This window comes from Mus musculus, chromosome 13, assembly GCF_000001635.26.
Source record: "Mus musculus strain C57BL/6J chromosome 13, GRCm38.p6 C57BL/6J".
Classification (NCBI taxonomy): Eukaryota; Metazoa; Chordata; class Mammalia; order Rodentia; family Muridae; genus Mus; species Mus musculus.
The window spans coordinates 84342351-84358180 of NC_000079.6; the positions used below are offsets into that span (position 1 = coordinate 84342351).

The 15830-nt window shown below is 41.7% G+C and overlaps 1 long non-coding RNA gene across 1 annotated transcript; it reads left to right on the plus strand.

Moving 5' to 3' along the window:
- Positions 1-1542: 1542 nt before the first annotated feature.
- Positions 1543-15421, plus strand: Gm41011. Its single transcript, XR_873707.3, has 2 exons — positions 1543-6549; positions 8284-15421. It is a non-coding gene; the product is annotated as a predicted gene, 41011 (long non-coding RNA).
- Positions 15422-15830: the final 409 nt, after the last annotated feature.

Consider the following 15830-nt stretch of genomic DNA (forward strand, 5'->3'; position numbering starts at 1 on the left):
AATAGTGCTCATGGGGATAAGGTGTCTCTCAGGGTCACTAGGTATTTAGAAGAGAACTTGGGATTCCAGATTTGAATTCCCCAATGTTCACTTTAGTGACCTTGTGCTTTCCAAGCTGTTTAGAAAAGTGATTATACTTGTATCTAAGAGATCTAAAGAGTAAATGTAGGAGTGCTGTGACCATTACTGTGTTTCGGCTCTGCAAATGTTCAGAGTACTGTAGAATGGTTCTTAAACATTCCCGTTACATATAAGATGTAACGTGTGTAAAGACACTGACATCTTGCTTGTCTGTGCTGTGTGTTCATAGACTCATGGAGTGATGGTGTAATGGAGTGATTCATTTGGAAGTCCTTCTGGAGAGCTAACACATAGAGAACTATTGGTGCTAATCACAGAAAAAATATAAGAAATTGCTAACTTTCTAGTATTAGCAACTTATTATTTTATATAATTGTAAAATTAACTGAAGTAAACTTTTTAAAACTTCCTAACTTTGAAAGTGTGGATTCTATTTATTCAAGCACTTAAATTAACAAACTGGGGGTCTCTGGAAGATAAAAAGTTGTGTAGCTCATCAGTAATATTTATTCTGATTTACACACGAACATAGTGGGTGTTACAAAGAAAGGGAATTAAATTATATTTAGAATTGCTTACCTCTACTAAATCAGAACACTTCATTATCATAAATAATATATATATTTAAATATCCCTTACTTCTAATTCACTTTGTAAAAAGATATAGTCTATTTACTTTCTAAAAGAACTTTTCAGGAAAAAAATTTTATTATTTTCAGGGAAAATTATTTGACAATGAAAATGTTTTTTTGAACTGATGCATTTGTTAATAATCAAATGGTTTCGAATCATGTGTCAGACACAAACAAGCAGAACAAATGGATAATAAATTAGGTGCTGTTAGAAAGGGTTTTTAAGATTGCCATCTGAGACACTTCTGCAAAAAGCTGCCTGAAGTGAGGCTGTGGCATCTGCCTGTGCTTGGGGGCAGTTCATCTGTGGCTCACTCTAAGAAGCCCAGACCCGGTGTCAAACCTGTCCTGCAGAGGCATGGCTACCTCCTCTGGAGACTCTTGTTTTGAAACAATAGTGGCGTGCACAAGTTACTGTCCCCACTTCTACACTCCTCCCCGCCTCCTTAGAAGGGGATAAGTGTGGGTTTGACTTTAAATTTTGTCTGTGTGACTGGCTTCTGGAAGGGAGTTATTGTAGAATTTCTGTTCCGGGAGGTGTCTGCCCTGCTTGAGGGGACTTCTCGCCTGCCTGTCTGGGTGTGCTCTGACTCTCTGGACAACTTCTTTCCAGGGCCCTCAAGGCTCAACTTCTGGGAGATTAACTTTGAGTGTTATTCACTTCCTGTAACCTGGATCCTGAGACCAAAAAGATTAAAGGACCCTGGCTCTTTCCCTCACCCAGTGACCACCCCACACTCGCTCCAGCTGGGCCTTCTCTGAACCCCTTCAGAGAAGAGTAAAGTCCTTCAGAGAAGGACTAAAGTTCTGCCAACTTTACTCTAGTCCTATTCTGGACCAGCTAGCTCTCTTATGAGAGCTCGGCTGGAAAAATAAAAATCGCCTGGGTGCTTGGTAGGCAGGCATGGTTCGAAGAAGAGTGTGCCTAAATCCTCCATTGGGTCCCAGTTCCTTCCATTCTCACTCTCACCCCATAATAGCACATTCAGACTATGAGACCTCAGAAAAAAATGAGTGCCAAGTGACATCTCCAAGTCGCATGTTCTCTTGTCCTCTGGAGGCTATCATTTCTTTTATATCTTTTAGTTTTGCCTTCTCCCTTCTGTGTGGACACGTGCACCTTCGTGTTTTCCCCTTTCTTTCAATACATCTTCACCTTTTTTGCCAGTCCAAGCCTCAGAAGGTGCTGATTTCTTTCTCAACTTTCTGCCAACACGTAGAGCACACCTCCCCAGTCCGCCTTCCCCAAGCAGCTAGGGAACCCGTGGCTCTGAACTCTAGTCCTGAAAGGGGGTCCCTAGGTCTCCCCACACCTCTCCGCGGTTTTCCTGCCAGGGCAGATAGGGTCAGAAAACCAAGGTCCGGGGACATAGTGACAGAGAGAAGCCAGGGAAAAACTGTTCCAAGCCCTTCCCAGATCTTTTAGGTATTTTAGAAACCTCAGACCCTTTTCTTCTGATCTTTACACTTCCCTTCTCTTATGAATACCTAAGAACCAGGCAGGCAAAGAGAGAGGGACCCCAGGGAAAAAGGAACAAGAGACTCCCAGATTATGTATTTATTTTATGTAAAGAAACGTTACATATGTAATTTTAGATTTTCTTCCAAATTAGAGTTCTGAGGCTTTAGAAAACCTATTTTTAACACCTTCTTCTCTCCTACGGTCTTGATTGCCTAAATTGCTTCTAATTGGGTGGCACACATTACTGAAAACGAAGGACGCATGACAAGCAGCCTTCATTCTTACGCAGATTTAGATAATGTGTTCAAATGAATATCTTTTCTGATAAGAAACTAGAACAACAGTAACCGTAGCAGTTTTCTTCTGGGCTTGAGCAGTAGGTGGACAATCATACAGTCCTGCGAACCCACACATTTTAGAGGGTGTGCCTACGGTATGCAGTACTAGTGTGCTTCCACCTCTAATGTAGCACACAAAGGGAACATACTTGTGTTCTGGTTGGTTTTCAAACAGCTTTTCATCCTCTTCAGCAAGCATAAATGTTTTTATTTTTGTTGTTGGGTTTTTTTTTTCTTTTTAGTTTCTTTTTATTTGTAAGCCACTTAAAAATATGTATGTTATCCTTTTGCTCAAGGCTTTGGCGGGGCCCTGAGAGCTGTTGATGCGGGCGTGCTAGCTCCCGACAGCAGCGAGCAAAGTTCATTGCCATACTGAGGGGAGCTTAGCTTTTCACTAAGTTAGTCCAGCTGCTGGGGTGTTCTGGGGGCGAGAGTTTCTTGGACCACTGACAGGTGTGATCCTAACTTGAGTTTGGCTGAGGGCAAGTGTCAGGGCTGAGGGCTGTTTGTCTGTAAGATGCTTATGCGGGCTAGGAGCTGGATTACCTTGCAGGCTGAGGGATCCCCGAAGTTCTTTGAAACTGGTATGTACCTACCATTGAACAAAGGGCAAATGAAAACTCATCTTACTGTCTGGCCAAACTGCACCTTCATTGTTTCATCTTCTCTGAAATAAGGCTGGCAGCGGATTATAAATAAAGTTATTCTTTTTCTTTTCTTTTTTCTTTTTCTTTTCTCTCTTTTTTTTTTTTTTAGGCCAGAGGAAATTCGCTGAGAGTCAATCTCCTTTCGGCACTGTTATTTTATTTTACTTTTCCCGACATTCTTTGAGACTCCCTCTCCCTCAAAGGCATGGAGAAGCACTTTCAGGCTACTTTAAATGGTGTCACGGGAGAAAGTCCTAGGTGAGGCAAGAGCACTTTGGGGGAATGGATCTGTGGATTGATCCATCGATGGGAACCCTCTCCTGGGCTGCCGCCTGCGGAGCTGGGCTGGGCAGCGGCCTGGGAGGTGAGGGGTCAGTTCCACAGTCTGTTGTGCGCACGCTCTACCCACGCTGTACCCACACTGTACCCATCAACATAAGGAAACCTCGATGTTTGCGAAAGCTTATGTTCCTGCATAAAGGCCCACCACCAGATACCTTCGCAGTTTGCTCTGCCCCTTAGAATGCGTTATTTGACCCGTAAAAGAAGATTTAGGCTGAGATTCTCTGTGGTGGTGGTCCCAGACGGTCCCAGCATCAGACGTGCGCCTCGCTCCTGTTCACCCCACACTAACGAAAATTTCAGGCTGTCTTTGGAAGATCTCTTCCTGTGCACTCGTCCCTCTACTCGTCCCTTGACAGGAAAGAGGTGGCCCAAAGAAGCGTTTATCCCGAATGAAGAGTGTGGGGATCGAGAGGGTCGGGAATCAGGAGATTTGTAGAGTGTCAGTAAGCTCCCTCGGATGTAGGCAAAGCTTTCCCTAGGAGTTGTTAAAAAGCTGCGCTGAGGGGGCGGGGTGCGGACAACCTCAACGCTTCTACTTAAGAAATGTAACTGAGGGTTCAAACTCGGTCTTTGGGACTGCAAAAAACAAACAAACAAAAAGGCTCCCACAGTTGTTAGGACAGGAAATCGTTAGTAAAACAGTGTCAGGTGGAGACTGTGACAGTCACTCCAAGAACTCCAGAAAGGGGCTTTCTATGCCTTTCCTTTTTAGAAAGAGAAAGAGAAAAAAGAAAGGACTGGAGAGAAGACAGACAGGGGGGAGAGGGAGAGCGCAGAGGAGAAAGGAAGAAGAGGGGGTATTTAGCAAGTTAAGAGGTTAAATATTTGAACAGATTCGTAAATATATAGACAGCCCTTGCAATTTGGGATGTGTAATAATGCCTTTTGTGGTGCTGTCTGGCTGGGAGGGTAAGCAGAGGACCCTCCTGCCACCTTTTTCACTGGGAAACCAACTGGAAAGCTCCTGGGTTCACAAAACAAAATCAGTTCCCCTCTTTTGGAGGAAGAGAAAAATGCTGTCTCTACTAGCATTCATACTATTATTTAAAAATAATAATAATAAAAAAACAAGAGAAAGCAAATGAACATCTAATTTCTTAGGGATTTTTTTTTTTTTTTCAGTTTAGAAAGCTATCTTCAGGCTGAAGTCATTTCGAAGTATTGTTTGAGCGAATATGCTACAGCACTCAATTATCTAAGATGCATCAATTATTTTTTTGACCACTTTTGTAACAAGAATGTATTGATCTGGGTCTTAGAAACCCTTGGCACTCTGACATGTTTCATAGTTGCCGAATAGGGTGGGTTTCTTCTTCCGACAATTGTACTGAGCGCTGCTGATGGAATCTGTCCTCTGCCTGTGCCCATGGGCAGAGGACACAGGCTGTGGGTGTGTCCCGCCCACAGATGCTCGCGCGCGCGTGTGTCTGTGTATGCATTGTACACACGTATTCTCCACTGTGTGCCCCAACTGGAGCCATTTTCCTCCTTTCAGTGCCCTGCGTGTATTAGTAATATGCAAGTAGAATCATTTTGCTTGAGTATATTTTGGAGGGGGAGGGGATAAACCATTTAATTCTGCTCTAGTATTTCCTCTGCAAAATTTTCACTGCGTGTGAATTCGCGTGAATGCCTTTTCTGAGGTGTGTGTTATGTGTGTGTGCTTGTGTGTTGGGGAAGATCATTGGCTCATCAGCGGGTGTGTGCCTCTGCGTGTGGGAAGCATGCAGACTCTGAGGACCTTGGGAGCAGCCCACGTTCTCTCCGGGTGCCCTGTCTGTATCTGCCCTTGTGTTTTGTGTTCTTGATGTGATTATGTGCGTTATTTACATATGTGCTTCTATTCTTTTGCCTTCGTGTAGTGCCTTTCTCTACAGTCCACACATTTCACATATATTCTTTTATCTTTTGGCAAAGTGCCTTTTTTGTTCCTCGAAGAATATTTATTGATGTGATAATCTGAAATGAAAAGTGGTCTCCCATGAAGGAGATGGAAGAGAAAGGAGCGTTCATCTTTCTTAATAGACGGGGCAGTGCCAGTTGACTGGATCACAGGGTTTCTCTGCACTTTCTGCGTGAGTCTGCGCGTGGGGGTGGGGGCGGGGACGGCTGAAGGAGGACGGAAAAAGACCTTTTAAGCAGAACAAAGATAGGACATCGCGCCTCCTTGCGTCCTGATTGCATACTGCATCTACCCGGCGGTCCCGACTTTAGAAATCAGAATTCAGAGATTTTCTCCTTAAACCATTCAGAGGCCGCCTCTCAGACCCAGCCCTCGGACCTCAGCCAATCACCGGACGCCATGCAAATCACCTCTTTCGCCCTCCAAACCGAGGTCCAGTTTAAAGGCAGTTTCTGCCGCCCCGCCCATCTTAGTCCTTCCCTTCCCCCTTCCTCCTCCGCCTCCCACACAGCAGCTGCTTGGGAAGAGGGCAGTGCTGGGTGCTTCATGCATATGCAGACAGATCTATCCTCCCCCTCCACCCCATCCTCTCTCCCTCTCCTCCCGCCCATCTTTGCCTCGCTCCCCAGCCCCCACCCTGCCGCCCACTAGTATCTCCAAGTCTCCTCGACGTATAGTTCCCAGCTCTGGTACATGCAGCTGCTACCCACAAGTATGCCCAGGCGCTCCATAGGAGCCAGAGAGGGAGAGGGAGGAAACCTCTGCTTTTGAAATCCGCTCGAAGGTCAAGTTTGTGGTTTACGGAGCGGGAGCCCGAGACACTGAAAATGCTGTTGAGTCTGCAAGAAGACGGTGCATGCAGGAAGATGGTTTTGCCTTGGTTTTCTTCCACTAAACAGCAGATTAATTTCTCTGAAACACACAAAGTACCGGTCATGTTTAAAGGCAGGGTGATGATAGATGGTTCCGCGTGCGCACAGTTACAGAGCATATTTGTCTTGCACATCAAGGTTCCTTAAGCCACAAAGCACTGGAGAGGAGATCAAAGGGTGTTATATCTTCTTAGGAGCAGGAAGGTTGGGAAGTGCGGCTAGCAGTACGACCAGTGGCGCTGGACCTGCTTGAGGTGGGAAGTTAAATGGTAGGTACGGAAACATGACCTGGGACCTACGGAAAGGAAAAATAATTCTGTGAGAAGGCGAATTTGCTAGTATTATGCATACGCAGACTGTGACCAAGGCTCTTCCAAGCCGCCCTAAACATTTTCAAGTTTTGAATAACGCACTGAACTGACCTGGATTCCTTTAAAAGTTGGGGAAAATACCGTCGCGAAAACCGCGCTTTTAGAGTGCTTGGAGATCCTCTTAGGAGGAACCGGAACTGTGGCGTGACCTTGTTTTATAGATCTACTTCTGCCCTGAAATACCTTCAGGACTTTCTAGAGGAAATTGCAGCAGGTTCCCCTTAAATCTTACTCGGTGGACAAGTGAGGGCTTAGCAAATTTAAACACGCACTTTGCTAAGATTATTTACCGAACACTTTTTTTTTTTTTTTTTTTTTTGAATCGAGGGCGTTTTGTGTGCCGAGAACAGAGCAATATCTTCCAGGCAAAGCGCTTCACGTGGCTGGCAGTTCCCAGGTGCCACGGAAATTAGGAAAAGAAACAGCAAGCAGCTCAGAACGGTTTCTGCCCTTGAGCTGCTCCTGCTCTAGCTGGAGGGAAATATGTAGGTGGTGCTTCCCAGCCCAACAGGAAACAGTTCAGAGAGCTCTTAGACTGCAGTGAACCGGCGGCGAGTTGGTACATTCCTATAGTGAAACAGGGCAGCAATTAAGAGTGAATGGACGATCTTGAAGGCAGTGTTGGATGAAAAAGCAAATCACAAGAGAATGTGATATTAATGCAATGTTAATGTCTATTAACATAACACTGTAACAGACTACAAAAACACAGAAGTTGCATGATAGGAGGCATAAAATCGTGTCAGGGAATGGGTGTGGAAACTGGAGGAAGGAGAGGACATGTTTTAGTCATAAAGATTCGAGCTCTGAGTAATGCTTATTCCTTTTAAAGAGCTAGAATATGAGGAAACATACTCATGGGAAGGCTTTATGGAAAAGCTGGCGCTGATGCTAAATTTAAAATCTTGAATATGATAAGCAGAAGGAATCAGAATACTCAGAAGACAATTTTCCTGAATGGGGGAAAGAAAAGTGTAGCCCATGAGAAGCTTTTATAGTCTTGAATTAAAATTTCAATCTACATACAGTGAAAGCCGCTCTTTAAGGGTGCTGAATTCTGTAAGCTTTATGGATTCACAGTCCTGGAAGCAGGAAACAACAGCTCCCCAATTCCTTTACTGTCTTTATGGTTGCTTCTTCTCTTACCCTTGAGACTGAGAGACCTTTGACCTTGACTCCATCACCACACTTCACCTTTTCCCCCCGAATGTCATAGAAATGGAGTCCTGTAGCATTGCTTTTTTTCATCAGGTGCCTTTCCTATAGCATTACCCACTGAGATATCTCACCAATTTCAGCACCCCAGAGGATACATACTTTCTTAATTTTAGGGATTGTCTCCCCCCTCCCCATGTGTAATGTAGATTTCTTGTAAATAATTACAATGCTATATGTGATAAATGTGTTCAGATATTTCTGCCCAGATGCTCCGTTGATAAACTGGTATTAAATACAGTATAATGGTGAAACGTATAAGAAATCACACAGGTTCCCGGGCTTTTGCACGGAGTTGAGCAGAAAGATTAACCAGTAATAATGGTTGGAGATCAGAATCGTTCCCTTGTCTGGGACTATGCCTTATTGCCAAATGTTTCCCAAACCTTTATTGAAGATTGACCTTTGTCCTCACAGGTTCAGATTGAGCTCTAGTTACTGATGGCTCCCACTGGTTCCATGTATGGCAAATGCATCACCAACAAAAGCATCCTGAACACTTGGAAGGATTCACAGTAATGACGTAATGACGCCTATACCTGGTCTACCTTTAGGCTTTTGCTTCCTTTGGCATATTTCTCCATGGTTCCCTGAGAAGCTGACAGCTGGGCAGTATAGACCGAGTGCTGAATTTGTCCACAGTTATTTAAATGTCTGCTTCAGAGTTCTAGAGTCAGATAGGGATGGATTCCTGCCTGCTAAGAACTTCGTGTGGATTTATTTTAAAGAGCTCTCATCTTCTCATGGCTGCTTGTAAGCTCGTTTGTCTTGGCAACAATCCATCAGGAGGAATACTGATGAGATGCCCTCTCCTTCCCGGTGGGCTTCAGAGTGCGCTGGAGGACAAACCTAGCTGTGAAATGTGGCTAACACCAAGATTAAGGGCCTGCTGTGATGTAATACAGTTGATCAGTCAAACAGGCCTCAGTTTTATTTTAGGTTTGTATCTGTTTGCTATCCATGGGCCTTGGAGTGTCATCCCCAGTCTGGGCTGTTAATAGCATCTGTGTCTTCTAACTGTTCAAGTACGGACATACTTAGAAAAGAAACACTGGGAGTTGACTTTGTGTAAATTCTTAAGTAAAGGTTATGAAGTCTATAAATCAAGAGATGTAAATGTCGCATTTTGGCTTTAAGGCTCTAGGCCACCTTGGGAAAAAAAAAAGTCCACCTGTAGCATAAAGTCATCCTTTACCAAAGAGCAGAAGAGTACACACACCACTGTTTTTGATTTTAAGATTCCTCCACTAAAAAGCACTTTTTTTTCCTGCTGCCACAAATTCCACTCATTAATCATGCCAAATGTATTGGCCACAGCATCTACTATCTTCCAGGCTAAGCTAACTGTAATGATTCCAAACTAGCGTTTTCTAGTGTTAGTGATGGTTTTGAGGAAGGGCTGATTGCCCCACACAGGTTCATATACGGCCCTCCATTCAAATAGGTAATTTAGAATGACCCCCATTTTGTCCCTAATGCTGCAATTGTCTTCATAAGCACATCCAAGCTAAGTCACCCACCCAGAGACTGAGTGATAGCAGTTCTCCCTTTCAGAGCTCTGCTTCTGCTATAAATGAGCTAATAAGTCTTAGTACCAACACTTGATCCCTAATAAAAAAATGAAAAGAAGATTTAAAAAAAAAGAGCAGAAACATCTTTTCAGGTTCTACCAATCCATGATCATGGATTAAACATTTTCTCTTCTAGGCAGTCTTTTAAAATGAGATTCTGCTCAAGAGTGTGTTACAGTAGCCTGCTATAAATTGGTGGCTCTGGCTTTTTAAACTCTGGTTCTTTCTCCTGTAAAGGGGTATAAATGAGCACCTTATCATCCCACTGAAATAATGACAACTCAGAGCCAGTACCACATTCACAAGTGAGGAGAGTCCCAGCATGGGCTTGACTCAGCACTACCTGACCAGGCTGCTTAATGCGCAGGTGAATGCCACTGCCCCTAGGAATTACATGTAGAGGTGCCCAGAGCTTGTGTAAAGTTCTCTGTGCCATTTGAAAAAGGTACTTGGAGAAAAGATAGGCTGGTTTTTAATTTTAATGTTTTACTCATTGGTTTAAGTACATTTATGGTTTGCTTTGCAAAATGTCAATAGATACCCCAAGTGGATAACATTTAAAAGAGATTGAATTCCCTGTATTTACTCTAATACCATGTAAAATATGTGGTCATCAAGGCCTACAGGTTCATTGGCTAAGAGCTCAGTCAAATGATTATTCAAAGCAATGAGCTGTCTCTTCTGTTTCTCTCTTTCTCTCACATTTTCACCGACTAGGATTCCAGCAAGTTATAGCTGACAGTTTTATGCAGTTAGCGTGGGTTCCAAATGGTGCTTCTAGCTACGCAGTGTTTAAAGGCTGCATTGAGGTGTTATCTGCCACCTGCTGACATAGAGTTCATTAAAAAATAGTTTTAAATAACACTGGGCAGTTGAATATTATATACTCAATAATCAAAACACTTTCACATACATTATCCCATTTCTTGTAAATCTTCACACAATCTTATGACTCGTGTCAGTGTAACAATTATTATCTTTATTTTATACTGAAGTCTAATGAAGATTAGGCATATTTTAGGTAGAGATTAGATGAATGAAAACATGTGAAGTGCTTGGAGAAAATACTACTTAGCACAAAGGGAGTGCTTCACATGTTTTAACTCATTTAATCTGTACTGCATCTATAGGAGACAGATTTTGTCATCCTCAGTAAGTGAAACTACAGAACAATAAATTAATCTGCACAAAGTTAACACTGAGTGGTAGAATCCGATAAGAATTCACAGGCCCCTGCCTAACCTCCTCGATTTCCTGCTGATCAAGAACATGGGTCTCCTAGCACCTTGTCAAACCTTTCTACTTTGCACACTGTTGGATTGTCTCTCATTTCTTCTGTTATATTTCATACAATATTTTACACTGTTTTATATACCTTCTACATTATGTAATTTGAATTTTCTTAGTCCTGGGAAGAGAGGAAAATTCCTTCTATACCTGCACTGTATCATATGTCTTGAAATTTGTCAAACATAAGGGGAACTAGTTAAGATGTATTGAGTTGAGTAAAAAATTGTAAACTCTAAGAACAATATAAACCTACAAATTTATAAGTAGAATTTTTTCAATAAAGAATTAGTATCAGAAGGAGGAGACTGTAAGCTTAGATTTTTTTTTTCAAAACCTACTTTATTTAGGGCTCTTAAACTCTTCCACCCCTCTTCTAGTTCACTGACCAGAGGTAGGGAGAAAAGAAAGTTCGTAGGAAAAGCGTGCTGTGGACTGGTTTAGAAGTAGTTCCTTGGAGGCAATTCCACTTTTTGTTGGCAGGATACCAGCAGTTCAGTAGCAAATAACAAACAAACATAAATCAGTAGTGGCACAGGATATAGCAGAAACACCAAGGCTCTGCTGAATTCAAACTAGTAAGCAGAAGTGGCCAGAATCTGCAGGAATACCATGAGTAGTTCTTTGGCAAGTTTCTCTCTACAAAAGTGAAGGCCAACGAAGACCAGTGAAGACCAAGGAAACATTGCAAGAACATCTCACTGTTTGTGGGGTTCCATTTGTATTATCTTTTAACATCATATTCCTTCTCAAGTGTCTGGTTTCAGCAAAACATTTCCTGTCCTCTCAAAAGACAGCTTCCAAAAAACAAAAAAAAACAACAAAAAAAAAACATCAGCTGACACAACTGAGTCATTAAATAAACCAGAAATTTCCACTTCAGGAGACTGTTTAAACCAAACAGGGAGAAAGATGGATTACTCTTGTGGAGAAAAGCAAGAAGACAAAGTCAGCAATGCTTCCTAGAGCTCTTTCTAGTGCCAGACATTATCCATGGATCAACCCATTATTTCCTTACAAAAAACATGCTGGGATTATCTTCACGTATGACTGGGAGGTGGAGCACAGAGTTTATATGACCAACTCAATAGTAAATATAAAAGGAGAAGAACAAATAGCAATGTGCACTGCCCAGTAGCTTCACTCCTGCCCAGAGACTGAGATTTTTCTAGTTTATAGTTTGAGTCTTTTCATATTTTGTTTGTTGTTCTTGTTCTTTGTGTTCTACTCTACCTATGTGTCGCTTCCTAGGTGGTGTTTGCATGCTACCATGAAGATCTTTCTCAGCATGTTATTCTGCCATAGTGTAGTGTTTTGAGTTTTCCCTAAGTATTCATATGTTGAATATTTATGTCCATTTAACATGCTGAGAAGGAGGAAACATAATTTGGCTATAATGATTAGAGATGCATTATTTGGAAGGTGATTAGGATTAGATAAACTCATCAGGATGGTATTACAATATTTTTATATATAAATCCCTGCAGAAAGGTTTCACGCTACGTGCCCCAACTTCTGGGTTCCCAAATGAAAGACACACACTCAGCCGTTATATTTTGATATGCCTTAACCAGCACAGTGGCTGGGCCACTTCCTAACCTCCACATGTTAACCTCCTGTGAATAATTCCAAGTTCTTTCTGTTCTATATTCTATCTTGGCAGTCCTTGATCCAGAGGGTTGCCCAACGCCTTCCCAATTCCTCTCCTGGTTCCTTCACATTGGTGATGCCTCCACTTCCTCCACTCTTCTCAGACATGGAGTTTCTCTTCTACTTCTTCTCCCTGCATGGTGGATCTTCTTCTTCCTCTTTCCTCTCTCCCCCAAGCCCAGGAATACTAAATATCTAGCCTCTGTTTACCATGCCCAAACGTTGGATGCCAGCATCTTTATTTACCAATCAGGACCAACTAGGGGCAGGGTCCCTCAGTTTGGGAGAATGTAATTAGCATTCCTAATACAAGTAGCTACAGCATGGAATCCCCATAACTGAACTGTTGGGACTTTGGAAGGAAAGAGACCAAAAACATGCCTCCCAATCTCTTGAGTTGTAATATTTTGCATCTAGTCAGGATTCCTCCAGCAAGAAAATATCAGATGCAGCCCCTTAACCTTATACCTTCAAGACTGTAAGCCACAATAAATTTATTTCTTCATGAAGTAGCCTGACAAAAGTATTTTTTGATAGTAATAAATAATAACAGATGCATCCTTCTTTCTCTAGCATTCAAATGTTGCTTTCTGTTTTTGGGTTATGTGGTCATCTATACCACAGCCCACTTTATGTTTTTATCATCATTTCAGCCTCCTTCCCAGTACTTTAGTGTCTTTGTGGCTTTACTCATGTTGCTCACTGCTTGGAATGCTGTTCCTCTCCTTTCTACCTGGGGAATCACATTCATCCTACATAATAAAATTCAAGTGCATTTCTGCTTGAAACGTTCTATAACCATACAGATAGAATTAATCACCTTGTGGATATATACTTTATTTTTTGCCAGCAGCAACAACTAATTTCTAGTGAATGTTTATGGACTACAATTAAGGTATCACTGGTGAAGAAAACCAAATTCAAAAGCTTTCTAAGACTCTCCTAAGAATACTTGATCATGCAATTTTAGATGAACTTGATTCTCAAACTCATAAACGTTCCCACTCTGCTTTAACTTCCTTTACTGGCCTACAGAGTTTGCACGTTTTTATCTTGTTTCAATACTAGTAAGCTGATAGCTGCTGAGGAAGAATATTTTGCATTCTTAATATGCAGCATAATATGTGAAATGCAAAAAACAAACAAATGAACAAAGCAAAACAAAACACACAAAGCACCCCCCACCTATGGGAACTCAGCAAAATAACTGAATGGGAACCACATACTGCCTGTTTCTGGGGCTGCGCATCTCTCACCCAGGCTGTTGTTTCCCACACCACAGGTCAATGATGCACTGCTTTACTGTATCCTCATACTTGATTGACTTCTACAGTGGTTACTCATAAGACTGATCAGCTTGACGACTGTTTTCTGTAGGAGTCTTTGCTCGGCAGACATGACTGGAAAATGTCAGTCGTGATGTATTCCGCAACCATAGTGATACAAGCACTGTCATCTGTTTTCAGTTTCTGAGTGGCATCAGAATTGGCTGAAATTTGATTATTTTTTTTCCCAATGGGAACGAACTTCAATATCTCACTCTCTGAATGCTTCCTTCTCTCTTCAGAAGAACTCTAAAGCTTCACAGAAGTCCTTTGCAGGAGGTCCTTTCCTTCTTTTGGAGGAAGTTTCCTTTTGCACAGGACCCCTGTGCCCCATGTCCACTGGGCTTTGGAACTGTTACCTGTCACCATGTTTTACTGCACAGACTTGTAGTCTGAGGTGATCCTTCAAGTAAGAATGTTTTTTTTTTCATAACTCCTATCATGGTGTTCATCCTTGCATTCCACACACCATCATCTCCTTTGCATGTTGTGCTGAAGAGCATCTCTCTCAGAATCCACTGTCCTGAATTTGACCCCTGTAGATTCACCCACAGGGGCCAGGCATCTTTCCTTTCCCTGGTCCCAAACAAAGGATCTATTCTCTTTTCTACTCTGGTAATAGAGCTTGTTATTGAAGCACCAGGACCATAAAAACGTGATGTCTGCTTCCTTTCAGAATGTGGCAAGAGAAGCACCTCCCCTTCTTCATGAAAATCCTTTTTCCAAAGGACAGAATAGGTCGCTTCATGACATCTTCATGTTAAAGTGGCACTAACAGAGCACCACTAAGTCTTTAGCAAGTCCTTCTGCTGGGTAGTTCTTCATTGCAATATCCTGTTTAAAAACAAAAAAACCAAAACACCCAGGCATAGCTTAATTGTGTATATAAGTGACAGTTTTTCTCCACGTGCTATCATTGTGCTGCCATTGTTCAATTCTTGAATTCTGGTTTTCAGAGCCACCAGCCCAGTTGTTTTACTACTCCCAAAGAGAACAAATATTTATACTTGAAAATAGATTTGATTTTGTAAAAAAAAAAAAAAAACAAAAAACAAAAAACAAAAAACAAAAAAAAAACCAACCCCCCCAAAACCCAGTGTTACTTGGCTTAGTGTTCAGAGTAAAATCAGTGTGAAAAGCCGAGTTTGTAACAAAAGAAGTAAAGCTATCAAGTAATGGCATTGATTTTGTGAGTTGTGCTGAGTCTAAAAAGGGGTTTCCAATGACATCATCTGTGAGTTAGTCTTAGGTAGTATGTCTTTCCCAATTGTGAATAGACGAGAAAGACACAAAATGAAGAACAAATACTACAGTATATCTGTGACCAGTCAGTTTTGCTCCTATTCTGTGTAGGCAAAACTAGCAGGGTAGGCTCAAATATCCTGAAGAAAGTATTTAGTGGTGAACTAATGATTCTCAAATGTGTTACAGCACAACCCTCAAGAGTTGTCAGTAAAACCAGATTTGAGAGCACTGGTGTGGATCCTGAGAATCAGCATTTCACATCTGTTCCTAGGTGTTAAGCCAGAGGCCCCTCTGAGTACTGAGGCCCTGGACCCTCTGAATAGCCTTACTAAACAAGTTACACTTTGGTTTGCACAATAAGCTATGTGTGCGTTTGCTTGTTTTTTTGTTTACTTGTGCTGATGTGTATATGAATTTATCTTTAGAAGAAGGATGTTCATGGCTGAATAAATAACAAAACTGCACTGTTTTTCCATATACTGGGTGTCTTTTATTGTTCAGAATATAATTGAAATTACTAGGGAGAAAATGATAAAGTAATTTAAATGTTTAATGTAACTAATTATTACATGGTAGATCTCACACGAGAAAGAGTAAAGGACATTTTGAGGTATTTGGGTTATTTCTGATGTCAATTTTTGAAACTGATATAACAGAAGTTCTCTTGTTATCTAGCTAAAAACAAAATCCCATTTCAAAGCTAAAATGAAAACAGCTAAGAGGTAATCAGAGGACTAAATTTCACAGCTACAAAAACACAGCTGTGGAACATAACTTTGGAGTGCAATAAAGCCAAATAGCTTTGCATGTTAATGGTGGATATTACAAATAAAGATAAGAAAGGTTTTGTCAGACATTTTGACTGTCTAAATACCTTCATTAAGGT